Here is a 22,281-nt window from a genome sequence, read left to right on the forward strand (position 1 = left end):
TTTTTTAGGAGGCAAATGAGGGGCACCTGGGTGGCTCAGTCAGTTAACCATCAGAGTCTTGATTTCAGCTCAGGTCACAATCCCAAGGGCGGGATTCTCATCCGGCTCTGCTAATGCAGAGCCTGCCTAAGGTCCTTTCTGCCCCCTCCCTCACTCATGCTCTCTCTCTCTCTCAAATCAAAATCAATCAATCAGTCAGTCAGTCAATCAAGGAAAGAAGGAAGCAAGTAAACTCTAAGTCAAAGATGACACCAAGTATTTTAGCGGGAGCAAATGAAGTAATGGATTTGCCAAGCTCAGAGAGAACCTAGTGTGCTAGGATTCATCCCTTCCAGGAAATTCTGAGAAAAATAAGACCACACTTTTCCATAGTCTAAGGAATGTTTATTCTCCATCCAAGTCGTAGCATTGGTACTTTTAGTTAAACTTCCCTCTAAGAGGAGTTTAACATATTCTTCCTGGGCCTCTCTTCTTGGTGCTCCTGCTCACACCACACTTTGTTTCTTCTATGTGCAAACAGTAAGCATATGTTCCTATCTTAACCATTCTAGTTTAATATCAGCATGATTGTGTAGTTCTTCATTTCTATAAATGCATAATAGCAATCACTATTCTTTATTTCTCGATTTTGATCACTTATTAGCATCATGTGTCATTACCTCATATTCCAGTCAATGGCTTTTCCAGCCCTTTTGCTAATCCTGCATTTTAACTTCTGCCCATTATAGTCACTCTTGACAACTTCTATAAAAATCTCTTTGGGGCACCTGGGTGGCTCAGTTAGTTGAGCATCGGACTCACAGTTTGTGAGGTCAACCCTGGGTCAAGCCCTGGGTTGACCCCCTGTCGGGCTCTGTGCTGACACCTCGGAGCCTGGAACCTGCTTTGGATTCTGTGTCTCCCTCTTTCTGCCCCTCCCCAACTCGCACTCTGTTTCTCTCTCTCTCTTTCTGTTTCTCAAAACTAAATACACATTAAAAATTTTTTTTAACGAAAATGTCTTTAACTCTGGTACTTCCAAGAACCAAACATTTTATCAAGTGTCTAGCATCTTGGTACTGCTTTCTCTCTTTTCCTCCACTGTTTTCACTCTGCCAGGGGCATGAGGCCTTAATATCACCCTTGAGCCCACTGCTGCTTTCCTGCCGGAATCACCACGGCGTGAGCTGTATGTGTATATGTAAGCTCCCCTGACTATTTGCTCTATAGAAAACTCTTTCTGCTTCTTTTGGACCATCTTCTTTGGCTAAAGGGAATATGTTAGAGAGGTTGCTGGGGAGGAGTGGAGGTGGGTGTTGCTCTGACCTATGGTAGTCAAAAATGTCAGTAAAAAATGTCAATAAAAAACATTCGTTCCAATTAGTAATATTAATGGAACTTTTACCTTCAGTGTTTCTGTATGAGATTTTCTGAATTCTTTGGAACAACATCATCAATTAAAGTGACAGTTGTGTTTTCTGTTGGATTGACTCACACACTCTTGATGCCTGCCTTTTTTTTCTAGAGTGCCTATTTATATTGTTGCAGAGTCTAGCAAACCAAAATTGCTACTTCTCAGACTCCTATGGATCAAGGTTCTACAAACAAATTGGGTTCCATCAGTTATACGTGATCAAGTAGATTTAGAAAGCAGAAATGCACGTGAAGCCGTATTTTGCTTCTTTGGACTATTTTATGAAAAGGTAGTTTCCATGGTGGCAATTTTTTCTTGATTTCAGCCTCCTGATCCCTGAATGGCAGCTATGAGATATGTTTTGGAACTCAGTGTTGGAGGACTGGCTGGAGAGGTTGCAGGAGAGTTCCCGGGGCCTGTTGATTCTGTGATGCTCCTCGAGGATCATCCTAAGAGCTCATCGTCGGCTGTGCCAACAGCCTCTTCTGGTTTGCAAGCACAGAGCTCACTGTATGGAACCCCCAACTCCCTAAAATGCAGTGGTTTCCTGTTTTCAGAAATGAACACTGAGTAATGCATAGCCACATATGTGCAAAGAGATGTGTGCAAAGTTGTTCATTTCAGTGCTGTTAGTAATAGCAAAAAACTATTTATCAATATGTAAAGACTGCTTAAATAAGTATCATGGCAACTATACAGAGAATTGGGCAGATTTTTAGGTGTTAACCATGTATTTAAAATTTTTTAAATGTTTGTTCATTTTTGAGAGAGACAGAGAGAGAGAGAGACAGAACATGGATGGGGGAGGGACAGACAGAGAGGGAGACACAGAATCTGAGGCAGAGCTGGAGCTCATGAGCTGGCTAATATGAAGAGTTGGATGCCAGACCAACTGAGCAACCAGGCACCCAAAACATCATAGCTCTTGCTTACTTCCTTTTGAGGGTTGCTTTGAACGTGAGCAGAAAACATGTCAATAAAGAGAAATCAACTACGATGACTTCTCTTCTCAAAGCTCGGATGAGCAAGACCATGTGCCATTGCGCAGGAGGAAAGAAAATATTCCCTCCCTAGAGTTCTGCCTCTCGCCTAAACCCTCCAAAAGTTAAGGAAGACTAATTCATTTCCACTACTTGGTTGTTATACTCAAATAATTTTGTGTTTGGAGAAAACTCACAGTATTTATTATGGATAGACTTTTTTTGATTTTGCACCTATGAGTTCTACAAGGAAGTACAAGGAACCAGAATGATAAAAAATAGTATTGGTATGGTTTGCTAAATGCATCACTCCCAGTGTATAGCCAAATTGATCTGTTCAATGTCAATTATTGTATAGTACGTTCCTCCTTTCTAGAAAACATGGTAAGCTGCTCCTAGAGATCAGAAGAGGCACTTGAGGGAGAAGTCTGTGGAAGCAACTAAATCATATCATGTGTGTGATATCACACCAAAATATTTTAAAGTGAAACATATAACAAAGTCATGGGTGAGTGTTAATATGCCCCAAACCGTTTTTCCTGAAAAACCTAGCTTCATTAAATTAGAAACATTACTGCAGCTCCTGTGTATTCTCTTGGGCTAAGCACTTATGCTCATTTTATGAAGAAAAACTATGAACAGAAAGGAAGGAAATTAATGGTCTGTCAATCACTTTGAAAGCATAAAACCTTTGAAAAATATTAGGTCTTGTTCAGGTTTAGATTCAAGTTCAAGTGTTAGGGACTTAATTTTCTAACTGGCGGGCAGGAAAATCTTACTGCAAAATATTAGTTTTAGCTTATCTGGTTTGTACACCTTTTCTTAATAAAATCTAAAAAGTAAGTCCTAAATTTTAAAAAATCTTAAGAATAATTAGACGTATCCACGTAATTTAGTCTTTATGCTTTACCAAAGTCAAGTACAAGTGTACACTTATCGGTATGCACATACATATCACACACAGAAGTGACAAGTGTCCCCACGGACCATCACAGTGCTGCTAACACTCCCTCATGGATCTCATGACAACCTGCTTGATCTCCACATAAAATGTTGACTCCTTGAAGAATTTCTTCCTAGGAATGTGGAAATCGAAGGGAAATACACGTCACTGAAAGTCTAGTAAGAAATACCTGAGTCTCTACTATTGAACGCTGAGAATGAACTGAGGGTTGAGGGGGAAGGGGGAGGGGGGAAAAGAGGTGGTGGTGATGGTGGAGGGCACTTAAGGGGAAGAGCACTGAGTGTTGTATGGAAAACAATTTGACAATAAAATATTATGGAGGAAAAAAAAAAGAAAAGAAAAAGAAATACCTGAGTCTCTGATACTGAAGTCTTCAGAGCAGGCCTAACTCCTCTACCTGTTTCTCCAATTTGACCACCCGTTCCAGACCTAGCCTGCCATCTGTCTCTATGTCCTATGGTTCCCGTAAATAGTTAGAGTCAGGTGGTTGCATGCAAGCAAAATTGCTCAGCAGAGCCATCATCCATACAGATGCGTAGATGTGCCCCTATATTACGTATGGCTATCATTGCAAAATAATTTTCTTGATAAGTAGAGTCCTCCTCACTAAAGAAGTGATGAAATGTTTAGCTAGGAGTAGCTAAGTGGGATTTTGCTGTGAAAAAAATGGCAATAGTTCTTAAGTCTTGAATAAATATTTTAATTTCTTTGAGCCTCAACTTCCTGACCTGGAAAATGGGCATAATAATGCCTGTTTCGAAGATTTATTATGAGGATGAAAGGCCTTTAGGTAATAGACTCTCCCTCTGTGCTGGAACCACTTACTATATTGTCTCTTTCTTCATCACTGTTAGCCTGCCTGCTTCTATCTGGTCACCATCACACACCAGGCTGGAACAATGGTTACTCTGTCAGACCAGAATTGATACTGTATGGCTCAAAGTTCAGACTTCAAAAAGAATAGCTTAATTAAACTCTATTTTGACAACTCTAACCACTTCATATGCTTGCTGTAGGTTGTTTTATATGCATGGAACGTGGATAGCCGACCAAGTAAACTATATACACAAAATGGCTTGCTGCAATTGTTCTGTACCTCGTGCAGCCCTGAGAATTATTTTTTAGACCACTCAGGATTTTAGCAGAAGGAGAACTACTTCTGGATTAACTACTACCAGGAAAAGCACTTTCTCAATACTTGGCAATATTTTGCTCTTCCTTTATGGATTTTGTTTCCAAAGCCCCTCTCGTTTTACTCCAGCAACAGTCTCTATCCTTGCCCCCCACGCCAGCCTCAGAAATCACACAAAGCCAATGCAAGTATGACTACTGACTTCAATATTTTTGGCATGTTGAAGGACCCACCCACAATGTTTGCTTAACTTTGAAAATGATTTTTACCCTATCTTAGATGGTTGCCAAAGACATTTCTGCCCAAAATCTCTGAGTCAGAGGCTGTATGTAGGCACAGTTTAATCTGCTGTATGAACTCACACATGTTAATTGACACTTTTGGGTCCATGACTCACCATGTTGTGTTAATTTCTATGAATATTCCTTTGTTAGTGTGTGGATTGAAAGGAGTGATCAATATGTTCAACTGTAATATTGGATAATTTTATTTCACTTTCACTTCCTTTTTTTACATTGTTTTATCTATGGTGAATGACCACTTCGATTACTTTTAACAAAAGAACAATGCAAAATGAAACATTTCTCTCCAAGTTCTCATGCCAAGTTTCTTCTTGCTTATGGGTTTGCTGCCTTTTTTTTTTTAAGTTTATTTATTTATTTATTTAGAAAGAGTGAGAGTCAGCGAGGGGGGAGGGGCAGTGAGGGAAGGAGAGAGTCCCAATGTGGGACTGAGAGTCTGTGACAGCACAGAGCCCAATGTGGGGCTTTATCTGACAAACTATGAGATAATGACCTGAGCTGAGATCAAGAGTTGGATGCTAAACCAACTGAACCACTCAGGCATCCTTTTTTGCTTCTTATTAAAAATGCTAGTACAAATGGGTTGTTTGTTTTGGTTCTGGTTGATTTTACTTACAAAAAGCAAAGACTAATACTGGTAAAGGCAGGTCATTTGAAAAATGGCAATGATTCTTAACCAAGGTTGTTTACCTTAAGTAGAAGAATTGTGAAGTTTATTGTTAAATCAGATTTGGGGTAGGAAATCATAAAGCATAAATCATCATTGAATCTATGAAATAGAAGAATTAGAAAGTACTTAGTTTTTCAAGGAAATTATTCAAGGAGGAAGATGTTTTTGTTCCATTGCTTTTTTCCATCTTGATTCTTGAAAAGAATAGAATAGAAATAGAAATAGAAATCTTAGAATAGTAATTGGAAATTTAGCAGATAGCTCCCCTTGCTTTAAACCTATATTTAGGGAACAATCCTTACAAATTATTATGTAATTTCCTGAATTCTTGTACATATTCAAATCCCAGATCAGTACCACACAGAGGAGGGTCTCAATAAATATTTGTCAACAGGAAAAAGAAATAAAGGAGGATATAAAAAATGACCTCATCTGTTATGTCATCATTTATGATATGGGAATTGTAAGTAAAGAAGTGAGAAAATCTCAGTGGAATTCTTTATCACTACAGATGACTAAAAGTCACAGAGAGTGATCTGCAAATTAAATGAATTTTTAAATGTTTTTTATGTTTTATTTATTATTCAGATAGAGAGAAACAGAGCATGAGCAGGGAGGGTCAGAAAGAGAGGGAGCCACAGAATCAGAAGACAGGCTCCAGGCTCCCAGCTGTCAGCACAGAGCCCGACAAGGGACTCGAACTCACAAACTGAGAGATCATGACCTGAGCCGAAGCCGGGTGCTCAACCGACTAAGCCACCCAGGTGCCCCCGAATTAAACAAATTTTAAAGAAATTTTGAGGGAGTAAACATTGGCTATTAAATGTTTGTATCAAGCAACATTTATTTACCGCCTATTGTTTTTAAAGCATCATGAAAAGAAACTCGAAAAAATAAACAGGCTGCTCTCTGCCCAGCAAAATCTGATGAAGACAGTGAATAACAATTACACATAAAAAGCAAAAACCTATATGAAATATCCCCATTTAAATATATAAGTCATAGCAAGGAAAAATTGGTAAGTCTAGGATTAAGAAAGAATTCTGTAAATACAATTGTCAGCTTGTACCATATTAAATATTTTCTCCAAAAGAAAAAGAGGATTTACGGAGAAAAGCACTGTTAAAGTATAATTTTCCAAAAAACAGGTAAAAATTAGGATTGTCATGCAATTATGAAATGAAGACATGTCGAGGATTTTATTCAATTCATTAATTAGTGAGAGAACTAGTAAAACATTACGACCAGGACAAAGAACATTTGAGAAGTTACTCAGATGTGCAATTAAATATAGAACTGTTAGGTTAAAATAGCTGGGTTAGAAACAAAACTGATTTATTTCTTACAAACCAGTGATCCATCTTCTTTGGGGTTGTCTCTTCTACAGGAAAGAAATTATTTACATCTCTACCAGAGAAAATCTATAGGTTAACCTCAGCCCTACGGAGCTGCAAAAGAGCCCAGCTTCTAGAAATCTGGTGACACTGCCTTGAAAGTACATTCAGGCATCTCTTTGCCTGTTTTCAAGTTTCAAGTTAAAAAAAATTTTTTTCGAAATATAACTCCTACTAAAGTGAAATAGTTTGGTGACTCAAACACACATGCACATAAGGAATAGAGACTGTAGAGCAAGAAGTCTGAAAGACAATCCCCTCTGCTACTATGCATTCCAGTATCTCTTAGGAACGTGCCTAGATAAGTGTAAAATAAAGGTAGTATCCAAGGAGTGACTGTATCAGTCAACCTTCCTTCCCATAGCTGAAGATAACCACTTGGCATTTTTTTGGCTGTAAGGGTGAAATATTTACATAGAATACCTTGAGAATATGTGTCAAATAAATTGACAAACTATCAGGGCATGCCGTTGCTGAAGATGGAGATGAACTCAAGCTTCTCCTTCTCTTCCTCTGTCTCTTCTTCTTCCTCCCTTTTCGTGTTATCTTTTTCTCTTGGCTCTCTGTCTCCTGTTGAGAGTATGATCTGTCCTCTCAACATGAAATTTAAAAAAGCCATTAATCTAACACATTCCATACAAATTCCACGGAGAACAGGAGTAATTGGGATATCTAAATACCAGCTCCAAGGTTAAGAAAAACTCTTTGTACTCTGACACGTTATGGATTCCCACAAGCATGCATTGAGCACATTTGGATCAGGTACATTTCCAGTCCAATCAGTGCCTATATGTGTGCAAAAGAAACCGGGCTGCTTCACTGAGATACGGAAGTGAGGTGCAGTTGCAGGTAGAGAGTGACACAACATGGTGGCCTTGGAACTGGTGTGTCCAGCACGAAAATCTGAGAGGTAGGTTTTGCTCCCTGCTGTTTTCTATAAATTTAAAAGTAATTTCTTACAGCATGTATATAATGCCTCTTATATTTTCATTATAAGCAAAAATACATCCTCATTTTAGAGAATATAGAAGTTGCAGATAAGTAGAAGTCATAGACTCTAATTCTTCCCCTCAGAGAATACCTCCACTGTTAAAAATTTGATGAGAATATATGCATATGGATATATATCCCTATGTACATTGCATAGATCCATATCCATATATGTGGGTGTGTTTCTATATGTATATACATACATGCACAATTGTTAACCTGTTCTTTCACTTAACAACAGATTAGAAATTTACTTCATCATATTTAGCACTCATCAATAACATAATCTTATTGTCTGGTATCCCAATGTATGATTCTAACTGAATAATTTTATCAATCCTATATTGTTGACATAATTGGAACCCAAAAGTTTGCTATTATAAAAATAATATGACAAAACAATTGACAGATGTCTCTAACCATTAATGATTATTTACTTAGGTTTCATTCATAGAGTTGCTAAATCAGAAATAAATCAGTTTTTAGGTATTTTATATAGTGCCAAATTGCTTTCTAAAAAGCTTATGCCAATTTACATTCCCACAGAAAATGCATAAGAATGCATTCAATTCACACACACTTTATAAGCTCCATTTTTAAACTCAAATTCTTTAATCAAATAATATAAATAATAAATGATAAACCAATGAAAAAATATCAGTTTTTTTCCTCCTGTGTGTTGCTGAGGCAAACTAACTTTTTTTTATTTATGAAAGGTCTGTTATCATAATGAAATTAATTCATTATCCAACATTAAAGCAGCAGATATTTTTCACAATTCATCATTTGTCCTTTAATTTACCTGTATGAAAATAATTTTTAACTTTTATATAGTCAAATCTGTTCTATAGATTTTATCTTTAATGTTAAAGAAATATTTTTCTCTGACTAAATATTTCTTTAACGTTTATTTATTTTAGAGAGACAGAGAGACAACATGAGCAGTGAGGGGCAGAGAGAGACAGAGACACAGAATCGAAAGCAGGTTCCAGGCTCCAAGCTGTCAGCACAAAGCCCAATGCGGGGCTTGAACTCACAAACCGCAAGATCATGATCTGAGCCAAAGATGGACCATTAACTGACTGAGCCACCCTGGCACCCCTTAACGTCTTAACTTCTCTGACTTTAGCAGAAATCACTGTTTAATTTTAGCTAATGCCTTTGGGATATATTAAACTAACATTTTAATTTCATCTATTAAAGTGATGTTATAATAATACAGATCCTATTACTTAATAATTCTTACATATCTTAAAACCAATCTTACTTTGTAATTACTTACTTTACACTGTCAAATTGAATGTTTTTTAAATGTATAATTAAGTGTAACATAAACATAAAAGCACACAATTCATAAGTATACAACTCAATGAATTTCCACAGGTTGCATCAGCTTTGTAACCAGCACCCCAATTAAAAAAAGAGACCATTATCTACAGTAAAGAATTCCCTCCATGTTCCATTCCTTCCAGTCTTCCTCTCTTCTTGAATCTTGATACTAAAATTTTGCTTATTTTTGTACTCAGATAAAACATTTTATTCCTTCTACCAATCACAGTAAATGTTTAAGCAGATTAAAAATATACAGAATTGTTTTGTAACCATGTTAAAAAGTTTAATGAGTAGTAGAAGTATTTTCACAAAGAAAACACCAGATCCAGACAAAAAAAATTATGCCAAATATTTCAGGAACTGATAATCCCAATCATAAGAAAACTTCCAGAAACTAGAAAAAGAGAAAAATACCTCAATGTTTAAATCAATACTCCCAAACTGAAAAGCCAAATACAACAAAAGAAAAATATAGGCAGTTGACTCTGATGAATATAGATACAAAAATTCTAACCAAAATCTTCTAAACCAAATCAAAGACTCTATACAAAAGAAAATATATCATGACCAATTTAGATTTATCCAGGAATTTAACACCACTCAATAAAAAAATCTATTAATTTACACATTAACAAATTAGAAGATACAAACTTGGCAAGATCAACAGATGCAGGAAAAGAGTTTTGATGAAATTTAACAACATATTTATGGTGGAAACTTAGAGTAAATAAGGAATTAAGAAGAAAAGTTTCTTAAAACATATTTATAAAAATCATAATTAATAATATTTTAATGACAAAGCTTTGTTTAATATTAAGAATACATTAAGTATTCACCACTCTTTTCATAATGGTCCTGGAAGCTCTGGCCAGAAAACAGAATATAAAAAAATAAAAATTACAAAGAAGGAGCACTCGAGTGGCTTAGTCAGTTAAGCATCCAACTCCGGCTCAGGTCATGATATACAGTTCGTAGGTTTGAGCCCCACATCGGGCTCTGTGCTGACAGCTCAGAGCCTGGAGCCTGCTTCAGATTCTGTGTCTCCCTCTCTCTCTGCCCCTCCTCCCACTCACTCTCTCTTTCTCAAAAATAAATAAAAACATTAAACACTTCTTTCAATAAAAAAATTACAAATAAAAGTGCTGTTACTTTCAAAAATGTAACCAAGGATGTAAAATCCTAAAATAAACTTAAGAAAATATTTGAATATGAAATAAATTGCTTAGATATTATAAATCAATATGTACAATCCAATTACGTTTGTATATAACTTAAAAAATCATCCAGAAAATATCATTTCTAAAAGATAGCATTTTACAAAATAACAAAAATAAAAAGTAATCCAAAATAAATTTACCAAAAATATGTTCATGCTTGTCATCAAGAAAATTATAAAACTTTATTGAAGCACATTAAATAAGGCACCATAAAAGAGTAATGCTTAACATATACCAGGATAGAACATGGATGTCTTGAAAATGTCAATTCTTTCCAAACGGACCTGAAACTACAGTTAAAATTTCAACAAAGTAAAATTTGAAAATGAAATATTAAAATGAATGTTGAAGAGCAAATATCCAAGAATAACCAAAAAGCTCATAAAAGAAAGGAAGGACAATCTGAATAAACTTCTCTTTCAATATATCAGGGCTCATTTTAAAATTTTGTTGCATAAGAAAGTATAGTATTGAAACAGAGCAAATGAATAAAGCAAAGGGTAGACTAAAGAGGCTAGGAAAAGAGAGAGTCATGCATTTATATAACTTAGCTTATGAGCCAATGTGGCATTGTAAATCAATGGTAAAGAGATGGGTTAGTCAAATAACAAGGATAGCAGATGTCTAAAAACTTTGAATTTTAAACAGTTTATCATTAAAATGTTTGAACATACTTAAAAATTAAAAGATAGTAAAAATGATCACCTACATCCCTCTATTAGTTATTACTCCAAATAAATAGAACCAACAAGATGTGGGGAAAGAACAAAAGAGAGAGAGCAAGAGAGACACAGAGAAAGAGATTTTAAGAATTGGCTGACAGAATTGTGGAGAGTTGGTGTGTCCATAATATGATGGGGTAAGCCAGACGACTAGAGACTCAGAACTGAGTTGCAATTCGAGTCCAAAGGCAGCCTGCTGGCAGAATAACTTCTTGTTCAGGGCAGGGCAGTTATTGTACAATTAAGACTTTCAACTGATTGGATGAGGTCCACCCTCATTATGTACGGTAATCTCATTTTCTTAGTCTATTAAATGTTAATCTCATCCAACAAAAACCACCTTCACAGAAACATTGAGAATAATGTTGGACCAAATATCTATACACCATGGCCCAATGACATTGACACCTAAAATTAACTGTCACTGTAGCCAAATTTTCCTCTATCTTTTCTTCATAAGTTGTTCTTTCTACATTATCTGAGCATATAATACTAACACTATTCTTCGCCCATACTTCACCCATACATAATTGTTTTAGACATTTATATTTAGTGTTCAATACCAATTTTCCCCCCAGTTATCAGTTGGCCAGATTTCTCAGGAAAAGCTCATCAGCATATTTCCTTAGATTCTGCATGTTCAAAATATTTTTTCTCTAGTCCTTGAATCTGGAAGGATAGCTTGGCTAGATATTATATCATTAGCTCATTATTTCCTTTCACATATTGTAGATGTTGCTATATTATTTTCTGATAAAATATTGTTGCTAAAAGGTCAGATGCCAACTTGCTTTGATTTCTTTTGAAAAAATTTGGCCCTTTTGTCAGAAACCCAGATAAATTTATCATTACTGTCTACTTAAGGCTAGGATATGCTCCAAGTTGACAACAACTCAATGTATAGATTCAGTCTTCTGTTATTTCAGGGGAATTTTCTTGAATTACATTTTGAAATAGTAGTTCTGCTCTTAATTTTTTTTCTTCCTTAAGGTTTTCATTTACTAGTTTATTAGGTTTAACTTGCCTTTGTTCCATATCTATCAATTTTTCTCAAAAATTTTGGTCTCTGTCCTTATATCTGTGTAATGTTCTTGACCTTCCTCATTTGTATCATGTATGTCCATTTATTATATGTTATATTCATTCATCTTTATGTGTCAATAACGTATCTTAATTTATGAGATGATTTTGTCCTCTTAAAAATATTTTAGGGGAGGAGCCAAGATGGGGAGAGGAAGGGAGCTCTGTAAACTCCGTCTGCCCCATCTATCGAACTAAGAAGGACATTACTCTCATCTGCAAGAGCGGAAGGAGAAAATATGAAATCCAGAAAGAAGACAACCTCAAAGATACCTGAGTGAGTGTGAACTGAGGAGATTGGAAAACGGGCCAGCCCGAGACGGGCAGTGGAGGTGGGAGCTCCAGCCCAACACGGGGCAAGCGTGCGGAGCCCGAGATACAAAGGGAAGAGACAGAGAAACTGAACACACTCATAGTACTGTCTCTGGGGAAGAGATAAAGAATGTTTAACCGTGTTTGGAGAGAGAAACTCTCACTCCATATATAACTGCTGGGCTGCGGGAATCCCGAACCCGGGTGACACAAGGGAAAGAACAGCTTCCAGCCCTGTGTCATCTCAGGGGGAAGTTGGCGGCCTCTGTGCCGGTGCCAGGGGCACTCACTTCAATCTCAGCTGCTGGACTGGGAGCACACACCTCATTTCCACTGCTCATCTCACCTCCAGCATTGGCCGTGTGAATCCTGAATCCCGGGTCCCAAAAGGGATTGGCACCGCTACTCAATCCCGGCTACTCGATCCTGGCAGGGAGTTGGCGGTGGTGGAGGCCGGGTCGCGCCCTGTGGCTGCAGGAGCATGTAGCTTATTTCCTGCAGTGCCCAGCACCTCGGGCAGCAACAGCGCAATTCCCAGCCGAAATCCCTACCTGAGCCAAAAGAAACTGATCCCTCTCCCTAAGAAGACAGCCACCAAAGCAAGTACATCTCATCTGTGGTAGCATAAAAGTGCATGGACTAGGACTATGTTTGCACTCATAGGTCTAACAGGAGAACAGGAGAAACCTAATGGAGGACCATGGGGAGGAGAAGGGGGAAAGAGAGGGATGCAAAACCTGAGAGACTATTTAATACTGAAAATGAACTGAGGGTTGAAGGGGGAAAGGGTGGGGGGAAAGAGGTGATGGTGATGGAGGAGGGCACTGTGGGGAAGAGCCCTGGGTGTTGTATGGAAACTAATTTGACAATAAACTACTTAAAAATATTTTAATTTTCTAAGGTATTCTTTTATATCTTCTTGCAGTTTCGGCCATTCTTCCGATTTGTATGCATTTTTCTTTCCTAATGGTTCTCTGTATGTTTGAATGTGTCATGCTTCATTTTTATTTCTGTTTTCTTTTTTGTTACAGTTTTCTTGCGCTTTATGTCTGCATTTTTCTTGTACTTTTATTTGCTGAACAACTTTGAATTTCATTATCTACTGTTTTCTCAAAGTATCTCTGCAGGATTTGCATGCTAGTTTGGGGTTTTTTTGTTGGTTTTTTTGTTTTGGTTTTTTTTTTTTTTTTTAGTTTTAAAGATCTTAGATATTCCTGGTTTTTTAGTTAAAAAAGGGATTCTATGGAATGAAGTATATAGCAGGTGACTGAAGTGGCTTTTCTTATATCTCAACTTAAAGATTGTCTCTTCTGTTTCTACTACTAAGGAAAGTTGTTATATTCCATGGTATTTTTTGGTGACTTGGCTTTCTCCATTTCTTCATTCGTATCATATTCTGGAAAGGCTACTTAACCCTTTTAATCACTGCTTTCAAAGGACACCTCCAATTTCCAGGCTGTTTCTCTTTCTACCCAAGAATTGGTTGATTCTTAAGACTGCCAATTCTAGTCCCATGCACTTAGAAGTGTGTTCCATTCAACTCTTACATTGTGAGTGTTCTGAACTACCCTATCACACACTTGCTCTCAGCAGCTCCCTTAGGGAGGGATTCCTTTCTTCTAGAGGGAAAACCCTATATGGATATTTTCCAGTGTCTGCCACTGCCAGTATTCCTCTGTACCTCATAGTATTCAGTGAAGTTTTTTCTGGATTCTATGCAATATTAGAGGTTCTGGCAACAACTTTGTCTTGTGTACTTTTCTCTAATTACATGCAAATAAGAGTTTATAGTTGTCTCAGTATCCCAGTTACCACATAATAGTTGCAAGAGTTTTAATTGTATCTGTTTTTACTGTATGTGGACTTTAGTAGGATGTTTCAGGTAATTCCAATGTAGGTTTCTGCTATAATCTCAGACAGCCTGAAACTCTTAGATTTCTTCAGCTTCATTTAAATGAAAAAAATCCATAACATTTAGAAGAAACTATAAATGATTATCTGTATAAATTTAGAATATGAAAGACTCTTCAGCAAGACTCAATAAGTTGTATTAGTCTTCTTGGACTTCCAGAATAAGATATCATAGACTGGGCAGCTTAAACCACAAAAATAATTTTTTCACAGTTCTGGAGGCTGGAAGTACAAGATTGGGGGGACTAACATTATCAGGTTCTGCTGAAAACTCTTCTGGTTTGCAAACACACACCTTCTGGCTGGGACTTCATATGGCACAGAGAGAGACAGAGAGAGAGAGAGACAGAGACAGAGAGAGAGAGACAAAGAGAGAGAAAGAGAGAGAGAGAGAATGCTCTCCGATGTTTCTTCTTATAAGGCACTATTCCCATCATGAGGGCCCCATCCTTGTAAGTCATCTAATTTCCTACAAAAGGCCTCATCTTAAAATACCATTACATTAAGGAATAGGGTTTCAACATATGAATTTGGGTTGGGGAGTCATAATTCAACCTATAGCAAAGTGGACGTCATACAGGAAAAAATTGATAAATGCAACCATATTAAATTTAAGAATTTTTACTCTTCAGCATAAACAGATGAAAAGAAAATGACTTAAAAATATATAATACATGGAACTGACAAGAAATTGGTATCTAAAATATCTAAAGAACATCAAATGAGTCAATGAAGAAATGGCAAAATGTGACAGAAAATTGGGCAAAGACATAAATAGTTTTAAAAACAAAACAAAATGTCATGGCCAATGAACATATGAAACAGATTCTAAACCCCATTTTAATGTAATCCATGTAAACATCATCCATGTGACAAGGAAGTGCTACTTAAAACCACAATTAATATTTTTACCCATAAAGATCAGCAGAATGTTTTGTAAGGGAGGGAGTATGCAACAAAAAGAAAGGGGGTATTAAGTCAAAAAATAAATGAATATGGAGGTAATAGAAGTCAAGACCATCATATATTGAGAATGGGGGTGGAGAGTAACTGTAATGGGGTATGAAGAAGTCTGGGATAATATACTATTTCTCGATCTATATGCTAGTGATTCAGCTATAACTAGTAATGCACTTCATAAAAATTTATTGTGCAGGAAAATATGATTTGTGCATTTTCTGTATGTATGTTATACAATAAAAACGATGAAAAATTTTAAGTTAATTTTAGAATAGAAATAAAGTACAAAACTACAAAACCTCAAGGCTAGAAGAAACAAAAGTTTATGAATTCAACAAAAAACAATACAGGAGTAAAAAAAAAATACAGGTAAAAGTATCACAGGTAAAAGTAAACATAAAAGTATGACAATAATTTTCAGTAAGTCAATAAAATAAGTTCATGTCAGGCTGGAGGAAATCCATTTCATATAATTTATAAGAGGTTTATTTAAAACAACATGACAAGGAATAATTGAATATATCATTAAAATGGTAAGATGAAGCAAAAGAGGCAGTTATGACCATAAAACAAAATATAATTTAATTTTAAAAGTAAGCAAAGACTCTTAAATACAGAGAACAAACTGAGGGTTGCTGGAGGAAAGGTGGGTGAGGGGATAGGTTAAATGGGTGATGGGCCCTTGTTGGGATGGGCACTGGGTGTTATATGCAAGTGATGAATCACTAAATTCTATTCCTGAAACCAATACTACACTGTATAAAAAATAAAAAATAAATAAAAATAAATAATAAATAATAAATAAAAAGCAAAAACAAGAGAGCAATTACACATTTAAAGATAAGTACAGTCCACTAAATAATTATTATTATTAATTATTATTATATAATTATATGGACCAATATGTTTTTGTTGTTGTTTGGGAAGATTATTTTAGTTCTGTTCTCTTTGGACCAACTTGTTAAGGTGCAGGATTGCCTAGCTAATAGCACCTTTCTTCTCTATCCCTGTTTTGAACCAATTAATAGAAAAAGATCAGGCAAATCGAGAATAAATGATCAAAGCTGATATTAGGGAAAATGGTCTTTTTCTGTGGATATGTAGACTAATGAATGCCATCAATAGACACTCATACCAAATCAGTCACAAGTATCATTAGAATTTATTGCAAGTCTACCCTGAAAAGGCTAATTCTTTACCACCAGGCCGATCACCCCTCCATGAGCAATTGAGCACATACTATTTTTACAGAAAAGGTACTGGCTAAAAGGGGAAAGGAAGAGGTAGAACAGTGCATGTCCAGTTCTTCGTCTCTAAATCATCAATTACTGATGTTCCTCCCCAGAAGAAGGATGAATGATAAGGGTAAAAGAAGGTCGTTTGTGATATGCTAATGGCTTAGCCTCCAGTTGGTAGAGACTAATTGTCAAAAATATCCATACACTCTTCCTTCAATAATAATTTAAAGACATATCTTATTTTAACTGGGTAGATGAATGTCCAACTAGAGATGACATTTCCAAAGGCTTTTCTTCAAGTTAATGAGGACATTTAACTGACACATGGAATGAAAAGGGAAGAGATATGTGCCACATACTGATCAGCTTTTCCATGTTCAAGTACTCTGCTGGCTGGGAGTGGATGAAAACTTTAGACTCAGAATTGCAGCTCAGCTGCCTTCAGCTTTGTCACTCTCAAGTCACATGTATAAGCCACCGGATTGTAGGCTTAGTTATAGCTACTTGGCCTCTACCTTAAGTACCACAATATAAGTACCTGAATGCATAGTGATATCAAAATGTAAGCCTAAAAGCATTAGATTAACTATTTGTTAGCTATTTATTAGTGTAGTGAAGGCAACAATATTGCATGATGTAAATTTGATATTTATTGTGTTATGGTAAATTGATTGCCATTTTCTGAAGTTTGAAGGGGGGACTATATGTCCACAGAGTTCTATAATTTTAGCAGAACTTATTGGTATGTGTATTGGAAGTTCCTTACTATTTTCAACTAATTTCTACTCAAGCTAATTATAATAAGTAGTTGATTATGCTATATTATAAGAAGTTTGGAGAAAAAGTCTCATCCTTCAAAACCTTGAAGTAAGAGGGGTTTTTTTCTTTCTTTCTTTCTTTTTTTTTTAATCAGATGATGAGAGGCAGTGGGAAGCAACCCAGCACTAAAAATCAATTGGAGAGTGTTGTATGCCCATTGAAGCCCAAGTTTGCATGCAGCATCAAGGTAGTCCAAATAAAATTGAAGTAGAAAATGAAGGGTCAAGCAGAAACAATATAATAAAAGACGAAAGTTGGAAGTCTTAATATTTTAAAGGACATCTTTGAACACATAAACCAGGACCTGACTAAGTCAGAAAGGGCAATTATGTTACCAAAAAAAAATCATATGCCGGACCCTCAAAAGCATGTGACAGTTTTATCTTCTGAAATAATCCCCTAGAGCCAAACAAAATCAGCAGGAAGCAGGTGGTGACAGCTGTTCAACTTCCAGTACTACTTCTGATGTAGCTACAAAAGATAATGGAGTAATGTTTGCCCTCAGAGGGCATATCCAAAGGCCACACGGAATAATGGGTTACAGAGTTCTGCCCAGGGGGCACAATCAATGTCAAAAGGAGGAACTTTCTCTATGATCAGAGCAGGGAGTCAATGCAGGTCCCTTCCAGCAAGATTTCTTTATGCCTGTGGTGCAGTTACTGCTGTGTGCTTCCTGCTTTTCCTCTACCACATAAAAATTATTTCCAGCTAACTAGTTCAAACTCACCATAGCGTGTTAGATGTTAGGAGGACCACAGATAACACAATAGTCAGGTCATAAGTCACAGGGTCACAAGGGGGCAATACTTTGGACATAATCAATGTGTAGGACGTGGACTGTTTTCTCTGGGAGACTTGAATGTGTTTTAGGTGTGGAAAGCTCTGATTTTAATTACAGTACAGGTTTAATGCAGTTTTTCAGTCTTAAAGGTTAATAAGTAAAGAATGGAAATAAGATATGCACCATACAGAAACAGAACATGGAGTTTCAATAGAAAAACAGTTCTTGTGGCTAAAGATAGCCACTTAAACTCATGAATTACCATTGAGTTCCCATCCTACTCCCCACCTTGCCCCTCACAATATTAAGTAAGCAAGAGGGAAGGGATAAAAAGGAAAAGGAAAAGATGCAACCCACTAAGGCAACAGGATTAGGAGAGGAGACTAGCAACTGCCAGCCATGGACAGTGGTAACTGATACAGTAATCCTAAGTAAACTGAATCCTGAATGGCAGTGGGGAAAATAGAAAAGCATCATTATTTATGCTGCAAAACCCCTGAAAGGCTTAAGAATGGCAGCTGGAGGTAGCTCAGGGGTTGAGGCTAAAGGTGGAGTTCAAGTGGAAGGCTGTTTAAAAGTTAGGGTAGGAATCGACAGTTGGCCTTGACAACCTTTGCCTTCACCTCACACATCAAGCAACTGCTCCTAGACCCAGTAAATGCGCGGCCCTCTCCCTTCCTCCCACTTTTTAATCTCCCACCAGACATCCAGTAAACACTGAAGGGTTAGGCTCTGGAGAGGATAAAGTAGAAGCCTCTAGACCAGGAATTGCCAGGTACTGCTGAAAACGGAACTATACTAGACAGGTGTGTTTACCATGTGATTGCTGAGATCTACTAACTGCTTTTTATATTAAATCTTGGTCTCGGGACACTGCTGTATCTTCTGGTTTATTTTTATTTTTATTCATTTAATAAATATTTATGTGTGCTTAAATATATTTGCTTTTGACTCAAACTGAAAAATTTTTTTTCCTTTCATATGCTGGCTGGCTTAATTCATTTATCTTTAATTTTTTTTTAATTTTTAATTTTTGATACAGAGAGAGACAGAGCATGAGAGGGGGAGGGGAAGAGAGAGAAGGAGACACAGAACCGGAAGCAGGCTCCAGGCTCTGAGCTAGCTGCCAGCACAGAGCCTGACACGGGGCTCGAACCCACGAACGTGAGATCTGACCTGAGCCAAAGTCGGAGGCTAAACCGACTGAGCCACCCAGGCGCCCCAATTCATTTATCTTTAAAAATAAGTGATTTATCTTGCTTTACTTCCATCTGTTATATTTGAATACATATTTTAAATGCTGCCTTGATGTTATTTTTGATGCCATTTTCCCTGTATACAAATATATTTTCTTAGCCTCCTTGTTCTGTTTCTGTAAGGCATATATCTTATTTCCATTCTTTACTTATTAACTTTTAAGACTTCGAAAAACTGCATTAAACATGTACTGTAATTAAAATTGGAGCCGAGAGCAAAGTGGTATAATTTGTGTGTTGACTTTCTCCTTCAAACGTGTGAAATTCCTGTCTGACTACATGTGCCCCGACAGTTTATTCCCCAGCGTCCTCTTGATCTGTGTTAAACATATGTAGAGTTTTATATCCAGGTAATTGTTACTTCATCTTTTCTTTAGATGATATCTGTTTTTGTTTTGAGAATAGTTTTTGTTGGTTTTGTTCAGTTTTTAAACAGATTTATAACAATTTTATTTTTTATATATTTAACTAGCTAGTCAGTCAAAGTAAAAACAAAAGTAGAAACCACTTTGCCTTAAGACACAAACAATTTGATGCAAGACACTAGCTGCACAGGTAAAGAGCTGGCTGAGAAACCAAGTAAAAGACAGTGAAGTGACCCAGAGATTATCAAAAGCAAGGAGACACTACTGTCCCTAGGATGGATGATATGAGGAAGGGCAGTGATACTGGCATAGGTCACCCATGGTGATCGTGGTAGGACTGTCCAGACACAGCTGGAGCCATCGTGAAGATGCAGCTTTGGCTAGTTATGCTATGGAGAGAGCTACTTTCCTTCATTCTTTAAATTTTCTACTGGGGCCTAACATTGGTTGAACCTGTGGGAAAAGACAGCTGACAAGAGTGGTTGACAAGAGTTAGACCCACGTGATATATGATAGAGCAAGATGATGATAAGGAATGTACCCGAGGACCATGAGGCACAGGACTTTCTCTGTTCACTTCCTCCTATTATTCATCATCCATTTTCATCATCCTATTCATATTTTAAAACTATATTTCTACCTAATTCTAGGTTTCCTCCAAGTTCCTGACCATCAAGCACTATCCATTGTACAAATATAGATAATCTCATCCACTTCCCAACAAGGGGACACACTAAGAACCATCAGCCATTGAATCAAATTCAAATTTAGGATCTCCAAGATAACCAGTCTTTATCACTTAGGTCTAGATACGGTTACCTATGAACCATGACATATAAATTAAAGTGCCAATATCACATCTCCTATAAAATAATCATGGAAGGAGAAGGAGGACAGTCATATATATGTATATATGCTATAATCTTGAATATGTACCTAGTTCCAAGGCCAAGGTTATAAGCTTCTTATTGCTACTATTATTATGTTCCCCTAGCCCTCAGCAAAGCCTCTGCTGGTTGGTATTTTTAACTAGGAAGATAATCTAAATCTTAATTCCTGAAGTGTTTGAGTCAGTGTTTCTGCCTCTATTGGGCTGCTCTATTCTTCCACTGAATTTACTATCAGACATGAAATTACTAGGAAGTGTCTCAGTTGATCCCTGGGTTGTAAAATAATATCAACTTCTCCATTTTTATAAAAGCAATCCAGTTGTCCCCTGTGTAATTAGAACTAACCATCAAAATTCCTTTTCCATCTGTGAATCTTGCGGTTTAAAACATTTTAAAAACCTAGGAAATGGTCTGAACGTCTAGTTTGGTGGAGCCACTATTGCCTCCTCTCCTGGAAAGATTCTACCATGGGAATAAAAACTCACGGCTACATAAGTTGGGGTGAAACCAGTTCCTTTGTCAGAAGCAATGTAGGATATCATTATGATGAATAAGGCTTTCTCTAAGTCCTCAGTTGTTGCGTTTAGTAGTAGTATTGTGAGTAAGGAAGGAATATCCAAACCCAGAATAAATATCTATCCCAGTGAAGACAAACCACTGCCTACTCCACTACGGAAGAGAAGCAGTGTAATTAACCTACCACTAGAAGGTTAACTGGTCTCCCTAGGAGACACAGCCATATCACACCTTTAGAACTGACCTCTGCTATTGATAGATTGGGCAACCAGCATGGGCTGTAGCCTTATTGCCCTTGGTGAGGTGAAGGCCATGTTGCTGAATCCATGCAAAGTTTCCACCTGCCACCACAGCTACTTTGTTCATTGTTCTTGGATGCCTGGGGAAAGAAGCCAACATTCATAAAATGAGCCACCTACTTCAATGATTTTTGAAAGCCTCCTCTATCGTGGCTGTATTTTCATGAGAAATCACACGTGATGCAATATCATCCCCTCCATAGGGATTACAGGAGGCCCATTCACATATTTCTTCTTCAGACCCCTCACCATCAATCATCTGATCCTGTTATTTCCTAGTTCCTGATTAACAAGCCAAGCCATTTGTTACCACCCATGAGTAAGATACTTAGGCCAAGCCTCTTTCTAAGCAAAATAGAAAATTATATATATTGGCACTTTTTCCTTTACTAGACCATCACCTCTGAGTGGGCATGTAATGTAGCAATATATCATTCCCAGCTGGTGCCAGATTTTTCTTTATATATCAGCTATTTTCAAGAAAATCTCCATGAAGCCATAGGTGTGGGTGAAAAGAATCGTGACAATGCAGCATGAGTAGGTGTCATGAGTCTGAGCCACCTGTCCATGCAGTTCTCTTGTTCCTTCCGTATCTTCATGAGTCTAGACCATAATACTCTAGACCACAATCACTCAATAAATCATATTGACTGATGCTTCACAATATTAAGGATAAATCTGACAATACCTAATGCATGGTGGACAGTCTCTCAGGTTACATAGTGTCTTGGGGTCCAATGATCTAACATTTAGTCTCT

General features: G+C 37.0%; 1 long non-coding RNA gene across 2 annotated transcripts in view; it reads left to right on the top strand.

Moving 5' to 3' along the window:
* Nucleotides 1–12,339, top strand: part of LOC115277226 — a 12,966-nt gene extending 627 nt beyond the window's left edge. Inside the window, exons 2-3 of one of the 2 annotated variants that reach the window (XR_003902336.1) lie at nt 1,719–1,903; nt 12,308–12,339. This is a non-coding gene — a long non-coding RNA (uncharacterized LOC115277226). Of the gene's footprint in view, nt 1–1,718; nt 2,953–12,307 lie in introns of those variants that run through there. The other variant, XR_003902324.1, reaches the window with a different exon arrangement.
* The last annotated feature ends 9,942 nt before the right edge of the window (nt 12,340–22,281 follow it).

The sequence above is a fragment of the Suricata suricatta genome, chromosome 1 (assembly GCF_006229205.1).
Source record: "Suricata suricatta isolate VVHF042 chromosome 1, meerkat_22Aug2017_6uvM2_HiC, whole genome shotgun sequence".
In the NCBI taxonomy this organism is placed as follows: domain Eukaryota; kingdom Metazoa; phylum Chordata; class Mammalia; order Carnivora; family Herpestidae; genus Suricata; species Suricata suricatta.